This window comes from Acinonyx jubatus, chromosome D3, assembly GCF_027475565.1.
Source record: "Acinonyx jubatus isolate Ajub_Pintada_27869175 chromosome D3, VMU_Ajub_asm_v1.0, whole genome shotgun sequence".
Taxonomy (NCBI): Eukaryota; Metazoa; Chordata; class Mammalia; order Carnivora; family Felidae; genus Acinonyx; species Acinonyx jubatus.
Window position 1 is genome coordinate 43064615 of NC_069392.1, and position 22572 is coordinate 43087186.

A 22572-nucleotide genomic window follows, 5' to 3' on the forward strand; every position below is an offset into this window, starting at 1 on the left:
AATACTATACAAAAAATAATCTGATTTATGTAAAATCTAACTTCTCCTTTTTAATTAATCTATAAATTTAAAGTTAATAGAAAAAAGTATCCCAACTACATTCTTACAAGTAATCAATGACTTGTCTTATATAAATACACAATAGTCGAATATCAGTTTATTCCTTGATATTACTTACAATTCTTTTCCCACAAGATAGAACTGATCTTTCAGCCACCATAACTCATGAAAATTTGACAAAATCATTCCTTAAAATATCCTCTTAACACATTACACAGCACCTAAGGAGGGGGGAAAAGAAAGTGTATTTTAAAATGTTTAAAAGGTGCAAAGGAAATATGCAAATTATTCATTCACCACTCATTATATACAACACTCCACAATTTTACCCTGTCTTACCATTAGTCTTCAGAATTCACTTTATACATACCAATAACTTTAGTATTTCTAACCTGAGGTAAACTATCAATTTTATGCTGTAGGAAAAAAGTTTAAAAATAAAAATGCAATTCATAATATGTACATATAATAGGTTAAAGTGGTAAAGTAAAATCCTATTTTGAAGAAAAAGAGTGCACATAAATAACTACTTGTACACAGAAAAACACCGATATACAATTGAAAAGGCAGGTTTAAACACACATTTACCTCTACTCTCATGTAAAACCTACTTTAAAAAAGCAATAGATTAAAACAAGACAAAACAACAAATCCAAAGAATAAATAAAAGAGCAAATGGTGAAAAAATATGTAAGCTGCAAAGAATGATAAATAGTAACTTCCAGACTCAAGAAAACTTGAATCCTAAGCTAGAAATGGGGAAACTGAGAAGTAGCTCTACTTAAAACCACAGAATCCCCAAAAACTCAGTAATTGGAAGTATCAGGCTCCACCAGAGATGAGGATGAAAAAAGAACTCAAAAACACAGAAAGATTCCAAGACTGCCATTCCAATTACTAGCACCCAGAAGACTGTCCACCCCTGCATCCTTAAAGACTGTAGTATATATGTCTAGAAAGAGTATAATGAAAGGTCTTTGGTCTGGGGACTCAGGACAGCTGAGGGAAGAAGTATCATACTGACAATAGAAGGAATAAGTAGGAGTACACACAGTGATTGCTGAAACCCACTCCCTACACCTAAACTTCTCTTTTGCCTACTCAAGAGACTCCTAGAGGAGGCAGCCAAGACTGTACCTTCCGGGAAGATGGTTTTCTAATGAATTTGACAGGCCTAGAGATAAAAGATACAAAAAAAATACTGATAGGACCTGCAGTCTGTAGTAGTCCATAGTCCATAAGCACAAGCACCCTCTCTCTGTCTCTCACACCCTACAGTCAAGAAACTACCAGCCCGTCCACCATCCAAACACACAAAACTTTCAAATCAGTTTTTAGTGTCTCACTTGTAACCCTGACCAAATAAACAAGAATAACCACATACATAAGAAAAACCTTAAAATGAAAAAACGAAATAAATGGCTTGGCAAAAACAAACTATGCAGAGCCAAAAACTAAAAATAAGCCAATCCATCCATGAAACAAATATACAAGAACATTCACAGTAAAAAAAAAAAAAAAAGGAACACATGAAAATTAAAACTACCAAAGAATTTAAAAAGTCAATAAAAGCATTAGAAGATCACAGTAAGAAGATCTCATATAAAGTCAAACAAAAAAGACAGATATGGCAAATAGGAGACAAAATATAAGAAGAAAATTAAAAGGCAATCTGTATCAAAATAACACCAGCATTCTTCACAGAGCTAAAACAAACCACCCTAAAATTTGTATGAAACTAAAAAAGAGCCTGAATAGCCAAAGCAATCTTGAAAAAGAAAACCAAAGCTGGAGGCATCACAATCCCAGACTTCAAGATGTGTTACCAAAGCTGTAATCATCAAGACAGTATGGTACTGGCACAAGAACAGACATATAGATCAATGGAATAGAATAGACAACCCAGAAATGGACCCACAAACGTATGGCCAAATAATCTTTGACAAAGCAGGAAAGAATATCCAATGGAAAAAAGTCTCTTCAGCAAATGGTGTTGGGAAAACTGGACAGCGACATGCAGAAGCATGAATATATGTATATATTACTCAGCAATCAAAAAGAATGAAATCTTGCCATTTGCAACTATGTGGATGGAACTAGAGGGTATTATGCTAAGTGAAATTAGAGAAAGACAAATATCATATGACTTCACTCGTATGAGGACTTTAAGACACAGAACAGATGAACACAAGGGAAGCGAAACAAAAATATAAAAACAGGGAGGGGGACAAAACATGAGAGATTCTTAAATATGGAGAACAAAGGGTTACTGGAGGGGTTGTGGGAGGGGGATGGGCTAAATGGGTAAGGGGCATTAAGGAATCTACTGAAATCACTGTTGTACTATATGCTAACTTGGATATAAATTTAAAAAATAATAATAAAAAAAGAACCCTTGGGCCACCTGGAAAAACCAGGATAATCTCCTCATCCCTCCATCCACCCCCCCCCCAAAAAAAAGAAAAAAGAAAAACAGGGGCGCCTGGATGGTTTAGTTAAGCATCCGACTTCAGCTCAGGTCATGATCTCACAGTTCGTGGGCTCAAGCCCTGTGTTGGGCTCTGGGCTGACAGCTCAGAGCCTAGAGCCTGCTTCAGATTCAGTGTCTCCCACGCTCTCTGCCCCTCCCCCCCTTGCACTCACTGTCTCTCAAAAATAAACATTAAAAAAATTTTTTTTAATAATTAAAAAAAGAGAAAGAAATGAGTTGCCAGATTAAAAGGGCCCAGAGCACCTAGCACAATGGATTTAAAAAGAATGTTATAAAGTATATCATGAGGAGAAAAAGATGTCCCTCAAGCTTCTAGGGACTGGGAAAAAATCTTGACCATGTATACATTATACATGCAAATTATTACTTGCAGGGCAAAAAAAGAAAAAAATTATTAGTATGTGAATTCATTAAGGTGAATAAAAAAATTTTAAATAAAAAGTTTTAAATAACAATTAGCTGAAATACCTAATAGAAGAAAATATCACATACCAGTTTATAACAACACACATACACAAATCAACTTAGAAAGTAATAGGGTATGGGGTGCCTGGGTGGCTCAGTCAGTTGAGCTTCTGACTTCAGCTCAGGTCATGATCTCACAGCTTGTGAGTCTGAGCCCCACATAGGGCTCTGTTTTGACAGCTCGGAGCCTGGAGCCTGCTTTGGATTCTCTGTCTCCCTCTCTCTGTCTGCCCCTCCCCCACTCACACTCTGTCCCTCTCTCTCTCTCAAAAAATAAACAAAAAAAAAAAAAAAAAAGAAAGTAATGCGGTGTATGGGGCACCTGGGTGACCCAGTTGGGCAGTAACTCTTGATCTCGGCTCAGGTCATGAAATCGCAGTTTGTGAGATTGAGCCCTGCATCCAGCTCTGCAACGATGGCATGGAGCCTGCTTTGGATTCAGTCTCTCCTTCTCTCTGCCCTTGCCCCACTTGTGCTCTCTCTCTCAAAAAATTAACTTAAAAATAAAAAAAAGAATTCCAAACACTTAAAAAAAAAAAAAAGTAATGGGTGTAGATTTGTGCCACTTAGTTGTAATAATTAACAATTTAGTTCCGGGACACCTGGGTGGCTCAGTCCGTTGAGCATCCGACTTCGGCTCAGGTCATGATCTCATGGTTTGTGAGTTCGAGCCCTGCATCGGGCTCTGTGCTGTCAGTTCAGAGCCTGGAGCCTGCTTCAGATTCTGTGTTCTCCCTCTCTCTCTGTTCCTTCCCCACACATGCTCTGTCTCTCAAAAAATGAATAAACATTAAAAAAAAAAGTTTTTAAAAAAGAAAAACAATTTAGTTCCCACACATCAATAAACAGGAGAGTAATGCAAGATTTGCGCCAAAAATAGGCCCAAGTGCATGAAGCAAGTTATTACATACAAAGGTAGTATGAATCTAATTACTTTCAAATTAATGAAAATAAGATTCAACATTTGGTGTGTCACCAAAGGCAAGGGAAACAAGAGCTAACATGAACTACTGGGGCTTCATCAAGATAACAGGCTTCTATACAGCAAAGGAAACAATCAATAAAACTAAAAGGCAGCCTAAAGAATGGGAGAAGATATTTGCAAATTGATATATGTGATGAAGGGATAGTATCTAAAATCTATAAAGAACTTACCAAAACTCAACACCCACAAAACAAATAATCCAGTTAAGAAATGGGCAGAAGATATGGATAGACTCGTTTCCAGAGAAGACATCCAGACAGCTAACAGACACAGTAAGAGATGCTCATCATCATTCATCACTAGGTAAATACCAATCAAAACCACAATGAGATACCACCTGATACCTGTCACAATGGCTAAAATTAACCACACAAGAAAAAACAGGTGCTGACGAGAATGCACAGAAAGGGGAAACCTCTTGGGCTGCCGGTGGGAATGAAAACTGGTGCAGTCACTCTGGAGAACAGCACTGAGGTTCCTCAAGAAACTAAAAATAGAACTACCCTACGATCCAACACCTGCATTGTTAGGTATTTATCCAAAGGATACAAAAATACAGATTTGAAGGGGTGTATGCAACCCAAGGTTTAGGGTGGCATTATCAACAATAGCCAAACTGAGGAGAGAGCCCAAATCTCCACTGACTCATGAATGGATAAAGATGTGGTGCTGGGGCATCTGGGTGGCTCAGTCAGCTCGTGAGTTCAAGCCCCGTGTCGGGCTCTGTGCTGACAGCTCAGAGCCTGGAGCCTGCTCGGATTCTGTGTCTCCCTCTCTCTCTGCACCTAACCCACTCACATTCTGTCTCTGTCTCTCTCGAAAATAAATAAACATTAAAAAAAAATGTTTTTTTTTTTTAAAGAAGATGTTGGGGCAACAAAAAGTCTTAAGCACTGCTTTTGGTCTTTATATTGGTACAAACATTTTGAAAAACTCTTTGACAGTATCTACTAAAGCAGAACATAGGGGGCGCCTGGGTGGCTCAGTCAGCTAAGCGTCCGACTTCAGCTCAGGTCATGATCTCATGGTCTATGAGTTCGAGCCCCGTGTCGGGCTCTGTGCTGACAGCTCAGAGCCTGGAGCCTGGTTCGGATTCTGTGTCTCCCTGTCTCTCTCTGCCCCTCCCCCGCTCATGCTCTGTCTCTCTCTGTAAAAAAAATGTTTTTAAAGCAGAACATAGACCTAAGCTATGGCCCTGCAATTCCAACCATTGCTAACTTTTAAACTGAAATGACTATATCCAAGTACAAGAATGTTCCTAGCAGCATTATTCGCAATAGCCAAAAACTGAAACTAGATTCAATAAATAAATTTATATGCTAGAATACTATTCAGAAATGAATAAAGAACAAAATGCTGTTGTATATAACAAAAGGTGACCTCATAACTACAATGTTGAATGAGAGAAACCAGATAAGAAAAATTAAACACAGGAAGATCCAACTTGTTTAAATTTAGAAAGAAAGAAAGAAAGAAAGAAAGAAAGAAAGAAAGACCAATCAATGTTAATAGAAGTCATATAGTAATTATCTCTGTAGGAGGTAAAAATTGAGATGGAGCACAGTACAGATTTCTGTGGTGTTAATATTCTCTATCTTGGTCTGGACAGTAGTTACTAAGTTTTTTGGATTTTTTTTTAATTCATTGAGTTGTTCAGTAATACTTTGTATACTATGTTGAATATCTCTGTGTATTTCTATGTTTCAGTTTGCTACATATTTTACAAGGGTAAATATATTTTCAAGGACAGGCACAAACACATGAGGGTGGTTATTAAAGTAAATGCATGTAAGGGAGGAAAATATCACTGGTAATTGGATGTAAAGCAGAAAAATAGAGATGGACTGTACATAATTTATTACGCACCTATGGTCTTCCCCCCCCAAACTAAGTATTCTGAACTTTAATGTTCCAAGTACCTACTCAGTTTGAATCCTATTTCACAACGACCTCCACTTCCCCTAGTGATTTACAGTAACATACCAGTGCTAAGCTGTTTCCTTACCCAGGTACAGATGTTATAAAAATAGATGGTATGAGGCCTGAAAGTACTAGGAATCAGCTCTGCATATAAAGACTGTGCAAAGAAAATGTATATTAAATGTGAACTTCTTGAACTTCTACATAAAATGAACATGGATTTTAAATGTTCTTCCCATGGTCTCAGCATTACCAAAAGAAATGAAGAAGATAAAAGTCATACATTTCACCTGGCAATCCTAAAAACTCCACAACATGTGAGGAGCTGGATTATGTATATAATTCAGTGAGGGGGAAAGTTCAAGGTGCTGAAACCATCATCTAGCGTCAGACTGGAGGGATAGGAAGGGGATGGTTTAGAATTCCATGACCTTATACTTCCTTCCAATTATTCAATGCTAAGAAACAATCCATTATCCCAGAGGAAACAGCTCCAATCTTCACATAACTGAGTACTGAGCACTGAGTACTGCTTGCAATGCCAGAAGTCCAGATACAGCAAAGCACATGCCCAGAATAAAAAAAATGAAGGTGGGGAAAAAAAAGAAGAAGATGTGGTGTATACATTAAATGGAATATTACTCAGCCATCAAAAAGAAGAAACCTTGCTATTTGCAACGACGTGGATGGAGCTAGAACATAGTATGTTAAATAAAGTAAGTCCATCAAAGAAAGATAAATAACATATGATTTCACTCATACATGGAATTTAAGAAACAAAACAGATGAGGGATGCCTGGGTGGCTCAGTTGGTTAAGCATCCAACTTCAGCTCAGGTCATGATCTTGGGGTTAGTGAGTTCGAGCCCTGTGTTGGGCTCTGTGCTGACAGCTCAGAGCCTAAAGTGTGCTTTGGATTCTGTCTCCCCCCTCTCTCTGCTCCTCCCCCACTCACGCTCTCTTTCTCAAAAAATAAACAAACATTAAAAAAAATGAACAGATGAACACATGGGAAGGGGAGGGGGGAGAGAAGAGAGGGAAACAAATCACAAGAGACTCCTAATGATAGAGAACTATAGGTTGATGGAGGGAGGTGGGTGGGAGAGGAGTAGATAGGTGATGGGTACTAAGAAGGGCACTTGTTACGATGGGCCCTGGGTGTTTTATATAAGTGATGAGTCACTGAGTTGTACTCCTGAAACCAATATTGGACTGTATTTAACTAACTAAAATTTAGATGATAGATAGATAGACAGACAGACAGAAGCTCCTGGGTGGCTCAGTCAGTTAAACGCCTGACTTCAGTTCAGGTCACCATCTCTCAGTCCATGGGTTTGAGTCCCATGTCAGGTTCTGTGCTGACAGCTCAGAGCCCGGAGTCTGCTTCAGATTCTGTGTTTCCCTATCTCTCTGTCCCTTCCCTGTTCACACTCTTGTCTTTGTCTCTGTCTCTGTCTCTCTCAAAACTAAATGAACATTAAAAAAATTTTTTTTTTTTAGTTAATAAATAAATAACACGGTTGGTGTCAAGACAATTAGGAAACCATCTGGGCAATTATGGTTAAGAGTGAGGTATTGTCCAGAAAACATTTAACCATTAAAAATTAATTAAGAACTAAAACATAAACAGATTAAATGTAGGAAATTATAATATTTATTTTCACAGTGGGAAAGACTTTCAAACCCTGTCACAAAATTCAGAAGACAGGTTTGAGAGACGAAATTGGGGAAATACTCCGGCAAGAAAAAGAAACAGTAATCACCATAATGTATTCACAGGAAAGAAACCACACATGGTTGGTATGATAGTAACATAATAATGTAAGCTAGAACCAAGACAAAATACCAATTTTCAACTATCAGGCCAAAGATCAGGAAGTTTAAGAACACAGTCTTGGCAAAGGTTTGTGACAGGTAGTCTCACATTCTTGCATATAATTCAATGTCTATGCAAGACAATCAAGCAGTATCTATCAAAATTATAAATGTTAAATTTCAAACAATTCCATTTCCACCACTTTATAGAACAGATACACATGCACCAGTGCTCAAAGACACAAATAAATATAAAATTAATTGTCAACACTGTATCAATAGACTGAACACTCCAACAGGCATCAGTATAAGCTACTTACATAATTGATGTAATTATATACACCCAACAGAATACCATGCAATCACGTCAACTGAAGTCCAAGCAAAATTCCCAGTCTTTTTATAAAGAAATTGGCAACCTGATTTTAAACCTTACATGGAAATGTAGAAACTATATACTATGATCAAAGCCTTTTTTAAGAAAGATTTTCTTGAATACCGATAACTACCCAATTTCAAGACTTACAAATCTACAGTAATCAAGGCACTGTAATACTGATAAAGGAAGCAGAGATCAATAGAATAGAGAATCCAAAAATAGACCCATACATTTATGATCAATTGATTTTGGCAGAAGTGCCAACACAAATCCATGGGGAAACAAAGGCTGAAAAAATGATGCTGGAACTACTGGATATCTAAATAGAAAAGAAGGGAAAAAAAAAAAACATCAAACCTTACCTCACACAACCCACAAAAATAATTTGAGATTGATCACAGAAATGAGTACAAAACTATAAAGTTCAAGAAGAAAACAAAGGCAAAATCTTTGAGGTAGACAAAGATGGTTTCTAGGCAAGAATCCTATTCATTCTACATATGACCATGTAAAAACCCATGGTCTAAAATCTTCAAAGCAGCTTTATGCACAATAACCAAAATCTGAAGGGAAAAAAAAAACCACCAAAGGTCATGTGAATGGACTGATATATCAATATATAATAGAAAATTACAAAAGAAAGAACAAACTTCTGGAACAACATGATGAACCTCACAACCATTATGGTGAGTGAAAAAAGCATGACCCAGAGAGTACATTATGTTGGATTCCACTTGAAATTCTAGAAAAAGTAGACTATAGTTGACCCTTGAACACCACAGGGGTTGGAGTGCCAAATCCCAGTGCAGTCAAGAATCTGCATATAACTTCTGACTACCCCAAAACTTAACTACTAATATAGCCTACTGTTGATGAGAAGCCTTACCAATAATAGTTAATTAACACATATTTTGTGTTATATGTATGTATTATATACCGTACTCTTACAATAAAACTAGAGAAAAGAAAATGTTAAGAAAATAAATTTACAGTACTGCATTTATTGATATGTTTACATCCTTTTACAAGATGAATCATCTGTCAGAACCTACATCAATATTGTCCTAAGTGATACAAAACACTGTAAATGTTATGTGCTATCACTAACACTAGACATCAAAAATGAAAAGATAATGTGAAAAAGAAATTCCTACTTATTTACAGGTATAACAATTCGTGTACTAATGAGGCAGCAATATAATTGCTTTACAGTAGCCTAGCATAACTGATCAGCTGCTTCAGGCTGGCCTAGCATATACACTAATGAATCATTATACAATTTTTATGTCATACAGTATTACAATCATATCAGAACACTGCAAACACATTTTTTAAAAAATCACTTACTTGTGATGATAGGCTAATATACAGTTTCTCCAATTATAAGAGAAGCATATAGTACATAACGTAATTCTTTGAAAGCAAAGTTATAAAACAGTAAGAAAACATATTATTAATTTCATATTAAATATCACTCACCTTATGCCTATGTAAGGATAAGCTATCCACTTCCATACAAGTCTTGTACATGATTTTCTATACGATGAATACTTAAGCAATGATGATGATGATGAAAGAAAAATGTCTCATACAGTTCTTGCCACAAGTTATTAGATTTTCACAGGAAGACAAACATACAACAGATAAGTTTATTAACTGTATGCCATGATGATTATTTACTATTGATTAAATGGAAGTGGGTCATCATAAATGTCTTCATCCTTGTTTTCACTCTTCACAATGAGTAGGCTGAGGAGGAGGAAGAGGAGGGGTTGGTCTTGGTGTCTCAAGGACAGCAGAAGAGGTGAAGGTGAAAGGGAAGGCAGTAAAGGCATGCACACTTGGTGTAACTTTACAGCAATACACTAATTTCTGCCTGACATTTTTGTTTTCTCATCTCTTTAAAAATGTTTCTATACAATACCAATCCTTCTTCTACCATTTGCTTTAGTTTCAGTACCTGTATCATAGAAAGGTCCACATCCTATAAGAAGTCAAAAGCAGTCTTGAATAACTGGAATGCTTCTACCAAACTGTCTAATGTCAATCTGTTTTCCAGCACTGTTTCCACATCTTCATTTTCTGGCATTGGTTCAGATGTGTTTATCTTCTGTTAACAAGTCAGCTGTTAACTCCTCTTGTGTAGCATCTATTAGCTCTTCAATTTCTCCAAGATCCATATCTTAAAACCCTTCACACTCCCCACCATTTTTGCCATATCTACAATGTCTTTCATGATTTCCTTGATTGGCTCTGTTGTAAATTCTATGAAGTCATGCGCAACTTCTGGACACATTTTTTTCCCACAGGAATTTACTGTTTCAGGCTTGATAGTTTTCATGGCTTTTTCTATAAACAACAATGGCATCTTCAATGATGTGATCCTTCCAGACTTTCATGATGTTCTATTAGGGTTCTTTTCCACAGCATTAAATATTCTGTATATAGAGTATCATGTGTGATGAGCCTTAAAGGTCCTAGAGGCTGATCTAGAGGCTGAATCAGAGATGTTGTGTTTAGGGACAAGCAGACCACTTTGATGCCTCTGGTGTTGAACTCAGGAGGTTCTGGGTGTCCAGGCACACTGTCTAAGATCAAAAGAACTTTAAAGAGCAGTATCTTACTATCAAGGTACTTCCTGACTTAAGGGACAAAGTATTGATGGAACCAAACCAGAAAAAGGGTTCTCATTATCCAGGCAGGCCTTTTTGTTGTAAACCAAAAGTCTGGGGCACCTAGCTGGCTCAGTCAGTAGAGCACGAGACTCTTGATCTTGGGCTGTGAGTTTGAGCCTCATGTTGGATGTAGAGATCACTTTAAAAAAAAAAAAAAAAGTCCAGCAGCTAGTGTTTCTCTTTTCCCTTCAAGATCTGGAGATTAGCAGCTTTATAGGTAAGGAGAGTCCTGATCATAAACCAAACTGCATTTGCACAAAACAAACGAGTTAGCCTATCCCTTCCTGCCTTAAATCCTGAAGCTCATTTCTCTTCCTTAGTAATAAATGTCCTTTGTTGGTATTTTTCTTTTCCAGAATAAGACATTTTTGTCTGCATTAAAAAACCTGTTCAGGCAGATACCCTTTCTCCTCTGTGATTTTCTTAATGGCATCTGATAACTTATCTGCTGCCTCCTGGTTGGCAGAAGCAGCTTCTCCCATTGTCTTGACATTTTAAAAATCAAACCTCTTTCAAAAATTATTAAGCCATCCTTTGCTGGCCATTAAATTCTCCAGCTTTAGAATCTTCACCTTCCTTTTGCTTTAAGTTGTCATATAATGACTTTGCGTTTTCTCAGATCATATTAGATAGAGTCTATAGGTATGCCTTTCTTATAGCAATCCTGCACCCACATAAAAGCTGCATTTTCAATACAAGATAAAAAGGTTATTTCAAAAGGTACAAGGTTTTATGCCTTCCGGCATAACTACAGCAACAGCTTCACGAATTTCCTTTTCTTTTCCTACAATGGTCCTTACACTAAATTCATTTATCTTGAACTGGAGGGCAACTGTAGCTGCAGGCCTCAAATCAATGGTACTCATCAAACAATTCAATTTTTTCTTATGTCATGACTTCTCCTTGCTTCTTGGGAGCACTTTCAGCATCACTAGTAGCACTCAGTATGGGTCCCATGGTGTTATTCAAAGTTTACAGTATTGCACTAAACACGATGAAAAATATGCAAGAACCATCGAGATCATTTTTTACTGTAATACGTAACTTAACTGGAGAGACTAATCACACAGAGATGATTAGCATCACACGATGTTTAAAGCAGACTCAAACACTTGAGCTCACCACAACAGGAACATGAGGTGCCTACAAAATTATTACAGTAATACAGTATTTATGCAGTTATGATTTAATACTGCATCTCTGTTTGTTTACATTTCTTTTGACAGCAAATGATACAATGTATGTGTGTGTGCGTGCACGTTTTAATAAATTTTAACTTTTTATAACATATCAATATTTTATGATAGTAAATAATAAAATAACTTACATATATTTTATGCATTCACGAGACTCCTTTTTGTTAATGTTTTCAATATTTCTAGGCTACATAGTTCATCTGGGTTTTTTTGAAGCGCCACAAATCTCAAAAAAATTTTTCAATGTATTTACTAAAAAAAACCTGCATATAAGTGGAACCAGTCATGTTGTTCAAGGGTCAACTGTAAACTACAGTAATAGAATGTAAATGAGTCACTGCCTAGGGTCAGGGATAGAGGGAGAAACAGACTTTTGGAAGTGACAGAAATCTTCTGTGTCTTGACTGTAATGGTGGTTCTAACAATGTGTACATCTGTCAAAATCCACCAAATTGTACAGGTTGAGAGTGAAATTTACTGTATATAAACTATAATAAAGTTGTCCAAAAAACAGTGCTGTAAGTAACTGATATGGATCTACACCTACAATCAAAAAACACTGTTAAACCAAAAAAAGCAAGATGTTGAACAGGGTAAAAATAGCTGCTTTTTAGAAGAGTAGGAGAAAGGAAATGTATAGAAACATATGCTTACTTATGTATATAATAGGTATGGAAATAATATTATATATTATTAATAATTATTAATAATATATATAATAATAAATATAATAGTAAAGCTTTCTGGGAAAGAAAACTACAAAACCAAGTGTCAGAAGTGTAAAAAAGCTTACTTTTCACTATACACCTACTCAAATGTTTTCTATGTAGACGTATATCCTAGTCAAAAAATTAAAATATAAGTTATATTTCTTTGAAAATAGAAAGTATATTTGGCACACTAATTCATATCGGAAGGCACTAATTTATGAAAGTATAAGCCACTTACCTTATTGAGACAGAAATCACATGTCACTGTTTCTTTAAATTGAATGATGATATTTCCAATAAATGATGCTTCTAATAACTTCTTGTGTTTGGGAATTAATCTTAAAAAAATCCTATAACTAAAATAAAACAATCTATTAAAACACATGAGAATAAAAAAATACTATTATCTACTAATTGATCTATTAAAACAACTTAAGACTAAGCTAGATAAAACAACTGCCTAATGACAATGCAAAGCATCACATACCTCATTTTTAATAGATTAGATATAATAGATTAGGTTTATCTTCAAATATAATCACTGTCTCCAAACCTTCGCTCCATAGAAGGAGTATATTTTCCTTCCCAACTGATGCTGAGCCTGGCCACATGCCTTCCTTTGGCCTCATGGTGAGCAGAGTATACTTCCCTGCACCCATAGCCTTAGCCATCTAACTTGCTTTGACTGATGAAACATTAGCAGAAATGATGCAAACAGTGGTTTGAAATTTCTTTGTGCAGCAGGGCTTGCCCTCTTGCACCTCTGCCATCACCATGAAAAGAGTTTCACCGGGTAGATGAAGGCAACCCTTCAGCCTAGACCCCAGAATAAACACAAAGAGGAGAAGTGAGCCTAACTCCACATGAGGTGCTAAGCCCAACCCACAGTGAGATATAAAGACCACCCACACCCAAAGCTGCCCAGGCAAGCCTAACCTAAGTCACCTAACCCATAGCTGCTCTACAGATATGTGATCAAGAATAATTAACTATTAATTAACTAAATATTAACAAGAATTAACTCAAGAATAATTAAGCCATTGAGTTCTAGAGCAGTTTCTTTCTCTTATCCTTTTTTTAAAAATATAATTTATCATCAAATTGGTTTCCTAGAACAATTTCTTATACAGGAATAGCTAACACATATCGTACTTAATTTTTATTTTCTGAGAAGCTCCAAACTTACCAAAGATTAAACCCCAGAAGTATAATAATAACAAAAAAATAATAAAGCTCATTTATATTCCTTTATTATTTTACCACTAAGAATTATAATTTTTAAAATGATGAATTATCTCCTTTTACATCTCTTCCTCCCAAATTCTAAATACCTTAATACATTCGACAGTTGGGACCTGCCTTAGAAAAGGGATAAACTGATATACAACTCTACAGTAACTGTCAACCACTCATTTAGTGTTCTAAGGACCACTTCAATTTTAGTTTCCCTTTCGTGCTAAATCATCACTATAGCATCATACAACTTAATAAATCCCCCTTTCTTTTTAACCCCTAAATAAAATCTTGCATCAAGAACTGAAATGTATCCTCTCATCTGTTAACAAATTGATAATACTACTCCTGCAACACAGAGCTAACTTATTAATATAATCCTAATGAAACCAATATCGAAGTAAAACAAAAATTAAACTTTATATAAAATGACCACTTCAAAAAACCGAAAATAACATTTATATTTTACTACAGCAATTTTACAAGACATGATACAAAGTAACTGAGAATTTTAAGAGTACATCCAATTTCCCACAAGTACTTCATAATAAAATGTACTCAAGTTTTAATCATTAATATTTGATTATGAGGGTGCCTGGTGGCTCAGCTGGTTAAGCGTCCAACTCTTGATCTCAACTCAGATCATGATCTTGCGGAATGGGAGTTCAAGCCCCACACTGGGCTCTGTGCAGATGGGGAGAGCCTGCTTGGGATTCTGTCTCTCCTCTCTGCCCCTCTCTGCTGTGTGCACTCTCTCTCAAAATAAATACATAAACTTGAAATAAGTAAGTAAAATAAGACATTTGATTATATTAAAATGTGTAAGAGGCGCCTGGACAGCTCAGTTGGTTAAGCATCTTTGATTTCGGCTCAGATCATGGTCTCAGGGTTAAGAGATCAAGCCCCATGTCAGGCTCCATGCTGGGAATGGAGCCTGCTTAAGATTCTTTCTCTTCCTCTCTCTCTGCCCCTCCCCAGCTCCCATGTGTGAGCATGTGTGCATTCTAATAAAAAATTTAATTTTTAAATAGAGAAGAAAAAATATTTGGATTGTATATCATCCAATATATTTTAACTCTAAAATCATTTTTTTAAAAACTTAACAGAATTGAGATAGAATTCCTTTCCATAAAATTCACCTCTTTATAGTGTACAATTTAGTGGGGGCGGGGGGGGAGGAGTTGTGTTGGTTTGTTAAAGAAAGCACGTTGAGTACAAGCAGGGGACAGTTGCAGAAAGAGAAAGAGAAAATCTTAAGCAAGCTCCACATTCAGCGCAGAGCCCAATACACAGGGCTCAATCCCACAACCCAAGGATTATGACCTGAGCCAAAATCAAGGGTCAGATGCTCATCCAAGTGACCCACCCAGGCGCCCCTGTAGGTTTTAGTATATTCAGAATGTGTAAGAATTGCCAGTATCGAATTCCAGAATATATTCATGACTTCAAAAAAATCATGGCTCATTAAAAGTCATTCACCATTCTCCTCTTCTTCCAGCCCCTGGCAACTACAAATCTACTTTCTGTGTCTCTGGATCTAACTATTCTAAATGTTTCATATAAATGGAATCACAAAACGTGGCATCTTGTGACTGGCTTCTTTCACTTAACATGTTTTCAAAGTTCAAATAACATTATAGCATGTATCAGTAATGCCTGGTTTGTTTGTTTTTTTATGGCTGAATACTATTCTGTAGCACAAATATACCATTTTGTTTAGTATCAGTTGATGAATGTTTGACAGATTGTTCCTACTTTTTGGCTATCATGAATAATGCTATGAACAATTCTAATGAGTTTTTGTGTGAACACAGGTTTCAAGTCTCTTGGTTATATACCAAGAAGTATGACTTATGGACCATATGGTAACTCTGTATTTAACTTTAGAGATTGTTGTCCAAATCAGCTGTATCATTTTACATCTCCAGCAGCCAAGAATGAGGGTTCAAATTTCTCCACATCCTTGTCAGCATTTATTACCATCTTTTTTAACTTTAGTCATCCTTTTAGGTGTGAAGTGGTGATCGCATTGTACTTTTGATTTGCATCTTCCTAATGACTAATCAGGTGAGAATCTCTTCATGACTTTATTGGCCATTTGTATTTCTTTTCTGGAGAAATGTATATTCAAATCCTTTCCTCATTTTTTATATTTTTTAATTTTAATTTTTTTAACATTTTTATTTATTTTTGAGAGACAGACAGAGATGGAGCGCAAGTTGGGGAGGGGCAGAGAGAGAAGAAGACACAGAGTCTGAAGCAGGCTCCAGGCTCTAAGCTGTCAGCACTGAAGCCAACATGGGGCTCAAACCCACGACCCAGAGAACATGACCTGACCCGAAGTTGGACACTTAACCAACTGAGCCACCCAGGCACCCCTCCTCATTTTTTAAATTAGGTCATTTTTCTTTTTATTATTGAGTTGTAACAGTTCTTTATCTGGATATGAGACTTAGCAGATGCATGGCTTACAGCTATTTTCTCCAATTCTGTTATTTATCTTTTCATTTTCTTGATAGAGTCCTTCGATGCACAAGTCTTTAAGGTTATGTCCAACGAATCTATTTTTCTTTGGTTGTTTGTGATTATGTGTCATATCTAAGAAACCACTACCTAATCCAAAACCGTAAGATTTAGATCTGTTTGCTTCTATGAGTTTTACAGTTTTACCTTACATTTACATCTCCATTCCATCTTGAGTTAATTTTACATATGGTACAAGGTAGGAGTAAAACCTTCATTCTTTGCAGGTGAATATCCAACTGTCACAGCACCATTTGTTAAAGACCATTCTTTACCTACTGAATTGTCTTGGTAATCCTATCAAAAATCAATTGCCCATAATCATATGGGTTTAATTCTGGACTCTGTATTCTGTTCACTGATCTATATCAGGTTATGTCAGTACCACAAAGTCTTAGTTACTGTAGCTCTGAAGTAAATTTTTTCCAGTTGAGATATAATCGAACTATTGTGTTAGTTTCAGGTATATAACAAAACAATGCATTATTTGTATACATTACTACATGATCACCACAATAAGCCTAGTTAATGTGTCACCATACATAGTTACCAAAATCTTTTTTCTTATGAAGATTTTTAAGATCTACTCTCTTAGCAATTTCCAAATGTACATTATCAGCTATAGTCACCATGCTGTATATTACATTGCCATGACTTACTTATTTTATAACTGGAAGTTTGTACTTTTTAATCCTCTTCCCCTTTACTCATTTCACCCACCCCCCCCACCTCTGGCAACCACCAATCCATTCTGTATCTATGAGCTTAGTTTTTTATTTTTGTTTGTAGATTCTGCATTTCAGTCAGATTATGTAGTATTTGCCTTCCTCTAACTTATTTCACTTAGCATAATGCCCTCAAGGTCCATCCATGTTGTCACAAATGGTTAAGATTTCATTTTTTTATGGCTGAGTAAAAACCACTGTATATACATTGTGTATACAGGACATTGTATATATACATTTTCTTCATCCATTCATCGATGGACATATTGTTTCCTTATCTTGGCTATTGTAAGTAATGCCACAATGAACATGGGTGCATATATCTTTTTGAAATTTTTTGTTTTCTCCAGATAAATACCCAAAGTATTGTTGGGTTCTGTTTTTTATTTTTTAAAGAACCTTCACACTGTTTTCAATGCTGGCTGTACCCATCCTCACTGAACAAGTGTTTCCTTTTCTCCACATCCTTGCCAACATTTGTTATTTCTTGTCTTTTTGATAATAATCATTCTAACAGGTGTAAGGTGATATTTCACTGTGGTTTTGATTTGCACTTTCCTGGGGATTAGCAATGTTGAGTATCTTCCCATGTACCTATTGGCCATGTCTTCTCTGAAAAAATGTCTATTCAGAACCTCTGCCCATTTTTAATTGGATTGTTTATATATTTTGGATATTAAACACTCATCAGACACATAATTTGCCAATATTTTCTTCCATTCAGTAGGCTGCCTTTTCATTTTGCTGATGGTTTCTTTTGCCAATGCAGAAGCCGTTCTTAGTATGATGTAGTCCCACTTGTTTATTTTTGCTTTTGTTGCTTTTTCTATTAGTGTAGATTAACAACATCATCACCAAGACTTATGTCAAAAAGCTCACCACCTATGTTCAGGAGTTTCATGGTTTCAGGTCTTGCACTCAAGTCCTTAATCCATTTTGAGTTAATTTTTGTGTATAATTTAAGATAGAGTTCCAGTTTCATTCTTTTGTATGTGGCTATCCAGTTTTCCCATCAACATTTATTGGAGATTGTCATTTCCCTCATCGTATACTCTTGGGTCCTTTTGTAGTTAAGTTTTGAAATGAGGAAGTGTGAGTCTCTCAGCTTTGTTTTTTTCTTTTTCAAGATTGTTTTGGCTATACAATACTAATTTTAGCAATTTCTGCAAAAATGTCGCTAGGATTTTGATAGGGATTGCGCTGAATCTGTAGATCATTTTGAGGAATACTATCATCTTAATATGAAGTCTTCTAATTCTTGAACACAAATAGTTTTTCACTTATTTAAGTCATCCTTAATTTTTCAAAATATGTTTTAGAATTTTCAGTGCACAAGTCTTATACGTTTGTTAAATCTATTCCTAAGTACTTTATTCCTTTTGATTATATTATAAAAGGAATTTTTTTCTTAATTTCCTTTTTAGATGGTTCATGTCTAGAATTAAATACAACTGATTTTTGTACAATGATCTTGTAACATATAACCTTGTTGAATTCATATATTAGTACTAACAAGCTTTGGGCTTTTTTTGTGGATTCCTTAGAATTTTCTTTATCTAAGGTCATGTCATCTGCAAACAAAAATTATTTTATTCCTTCCCAATCTGGATGTCTTTATTTCTTTTTCTTGCCTAACTGCCCTGGCTAGAACCTCCAGCACAATGTTGAATAAAGGTGGCAAAAGCAAACATTCTTGTCTTATTTCTGAACTTAAGAGTAAAACCTTCAGTCTTTCACCATCAAGTATAATGTTAGAGACAGGCTTTTCACAGATGCTGTTCTAATCTTCATTTGTTGAGTGTTTTTAATCATGAAGGGCGCTGGATTTTGTTAAATGGTTTCTCTACATCTGCTAAGGTGATCATGTGAGTTTTTCCCCCTTTATTCTTTTAACCTAGTGTATTACTTTGTCATATGCTGAGCCAACTTTGCACTGCTGGGATAAATCCCACTTCATCATGGTGCATAATTCTTTTTATATGCTCTTTGATTCAGTATGTATGTATGTAGTTGAGGATTTTTTGTGTAATAAGAAATATTGATCTGTACTTTCTTTTACTTGTGATGTCCTTGTCTAGTTTTTGTATCGGAGTTATATTCTTGACTCAGTTTCTTTCCAGGAATTTGTCCATTTCGTCCAAACTTCTCAAGCCTGTATAGTGGTCCAAAATCCATAGAGAGAAGAACAACACTAACTTTAAGAAGTAGCTATTTACATCCTTCTACTACCATGTCTCTCATTCTTCAGTAGCAAAGTCTCTGTAAACTAGCTGCTCCCTGTGGAGTAGCTTCTAAAGGAAGGAATTAAGTATCAATCCAAGGCTTCCAGTTTTTCATTTTTCCTGGGTTTCTCCATGAACACTAAAAGGGGCAAAGGGGGCTTTGCTAATCACAGAGACCTGTGTTTCTATCTTGAGAACTTCATGCTTGTTATTAACAAACCATCCAATTACAATTTCTATATCCTTTAGAACTGGCAGAACACAGAGCAGGCATTACATTATACCTATGTAACACAAAGTGTAAGATGCACTTGGAAGAAGTGGAATTTTCACAAGAGGAAAAAAAAAATCTGATTGCCCTTGACTTACAGTCACCATCTTGGATTTGTGCCTAGTATTGAAGAAGTCATGATCATTTCTATGACTATAGTCATAAAAAACAGAAGGTTAAATAAATAAATAGGGGCAATAGCATCCATCCATCCATTCATGAATAGATCAAAATGTTCCCTAAATCAGCAAAAGGTTAAAGACAAACAGAAATACTAACAAATTTAAGGGTTCTAGAATAAAATCAAAAAAAGCTAGAACCTGATTTATCTTGACCCCAACAATAAAATTCTTCAATCTTGTAAAAAGTTTCTAACAAAAAAACCTACATCTTATAATATATAATAAAATTTACTATAATATAATCACACTCAATACCCAAAAAGCAAATAACCCAGTTAAGAAACGGGCAGAAGACATGAACACACACTTTTCCAAAGAAGACATCCAGATGGCTAACAGACATAGGAAAAGATACTCAACATCAATCATCACTAAGTAAATACAAACCAAAAACACAATGAGATACCACCTGATACCTGTCACAATTGCTAAAATTAACAACACAACAAACAACAGGTGTTGACAGGATGCAAAGGGAAACCCTCTTGCACTGTTGGGAATACAAACTGGTACAGCCACTCTGGAGAACACTATGGAGGTTCTTCAAGAAACCAAAAATAGTGGAGCCTGGGTGGCTCAGTCGGTTGAGCGACTGACTCTTGGTTTCGGCTCAGGTCATGACCTCGCATTTCATGGTTTCAAGCCCTGAGTTGGGCTCTGTGCTGATGGCTGGGAGCCTGCTTCAGATTCTCTCTCTCTCCCTCTCTCTCGCTTGCTCTCTGTCTCTCTCAAAATGAATAAACAAACTTTTAAAAAAATTAAAAAGAAACTAAAAAGAACTATCCTGCGATCCAACAACTGCACTGTTAGGTATTTCCCCAAAAGATTTTAAAATACAGATTTGAAGGGGTACATGCACCCCAGTGTTTATAGCAGCATTATCAACAATAGCCAAACTGTGGAGAGAGCCCAAATGTCCACTGACTGATAAATGGATAGATGTGGTGTATATATACAACAGAATATTACTCAGCCGTCAAAAAGAAACCCTGCCATTTGCAACAACGTGGATGGAGCTAGAACATAGTCAATCAGAGAAAGACAGATACCCAATGATTTCACTCTTACGTGGAATTTAAGAAACAAAACAGATGAACATGTGGGAAGGTGCGGAGAGAAGAGAGGGAAACAAACCACGAGACTCCTAATGATAGAGAAAAAACTATAGGTTGATGGGAGAGGGGTGAGATGGGAGAGGGGTGAGATGGGTGATGGGTACTAAGAAGGGCACTTGTTGTGATGAGCACTGGGTGTTGTATGTAAGTAATGAATCACTGAGTTCTACTCCTGAAACCAATACTGCACTGTATGTTAACTAAAATTTAAATTTAAAAAGGGGGAGGGGGGAGAAAATGACAGAGATGAAAGCTATAATAAAGAGTGTAAAATGTGAAAAAAGGCAAATCAATGGAACAAAAAGTCTAGAAATAGACACATTTAGACAAACCACCAAATTTTAAAATGTGCAAAATTGAATATATACCTCACAAAGATAATTTACAAATGGCCAATAAGGATCTCACAAAGTATTTTACATCAGTCATCAGAAAAATGCAAATTAAAAACACAATGAGACACCACCACAAACACACTAAAATGGCTAAAATTTAAAAGACTGACAAAATCCAGTATTTGTGAGGTTGTGGAATATAGAACTCTAAGAACATGCTGCTGGGATGAAATAAAATAAACACTTAGGAAATTTGGTACTTTCTTATAAAGTGAAATTTCATGTACCCTGTGACTCAAATTCCAGTCCTAAATATTTACCACCCAAAATAAAAACATATGAAAAAACAATAAAAGCATATGACCACAAAAAGACCTATATAAAAATGTTTCTATTAGTTTTACACATAATAGCCAAAATGTGGATGCAACTCCCTGCATCAATTACTAGTATATAAAAATAAACTGTGGTATTTTCATGCAATGGAATACTTAGGAGAAAAAAACAAACATAAGCATGTTGTTTATGCAACATGAACGAAATTTTTAAAAATCATTATGTTAAGGGAAGGAAGTCAAACACTGCATAATCCCACTTATATGCGGTTCTAGAAGAGGCAAAACTCATCTATAATAACAAAACACAACAGTGATTACCGGGAGTCAGGAACATACCTGAATACATTCCAAGAGACCTTTTGGGGGTGATGGAAATGTCCTTTATCTTGGAGTGTTAGCTCCACAGTGTCCATATGCCCAAACTTATCAAACTTTACTATCTTAAACTATGCATTATACTAAATGCACATTTAAAAACCCATTTGGCAAAAAAAAAAAAAAAAAAAATTTATGAGGCTTTCAGGGTTGGAGATCTTTTTAAGAAGCTACAAATATTGGGGCGCCTGGGTAGCTCAGTCGGTTAAGCATCCAACTTCAGCTCAGGTCATGATCTCACGGCTGGTGGGTTCAAACCCCACATCGGGCTCTGTGCTGACACCTCAGAGCCTGGAGACTGCCTCAGATTCTTTGTCTCCCTTACTCTGCCCCTCCCCTGCTCATGTTCTCTCTCTCTCTCATAAATAAAAAAACACTAAAAAAACTTTTAAAAAAAGTTCTTTTTAAAGTTACAATTAAATCTGATATAGTACTAATTGGCTTTTAAATATAACTTACTGATAAATAACAAGTTTTTCTCTTCACAAAGTAGCAAAATCAATACCTAACAAGTGGAAGCATTTTCATATTAAATACAGTACATAAAAAATAACTTAC

The 22572-nt window shown here is 35.9% G+C and overlaps 1 protein-coding gene across 4 annotated transcripts in view; it reads right to left on the reverse strand.

Annotated features, from left to right (window-relative positions):
* ESCO1 (establishment of sister chromatid cohesion N-acetyltransferase 1) overlaps positions 1-22572 on the reverse strand; it is a 73515-nt gene that overhangs the window by 38814 nt on the left and 12129 nt on the right. For 2 of the 4 annotated variants that reach the window (XR_001429447.3, XM_015066576.3), the window contains exons 2-4: positions 12934-13051; positions 9594-9863; positions 179-281 (exon numbers count right to left, since the gene is read on the reverse strand). The gene's annotated coding sequence lies outside the window, so the exon portion shown is untranslated. Of the gene's footprint in view, positions 1-178; positions 282-9593; positions 9864-12933; positions 22136-22572 lie in introns of those variants that run through there. The other 2 variants (XM_053206252.1, XM_015066577.3) reach the window with 2 other exon arrangements.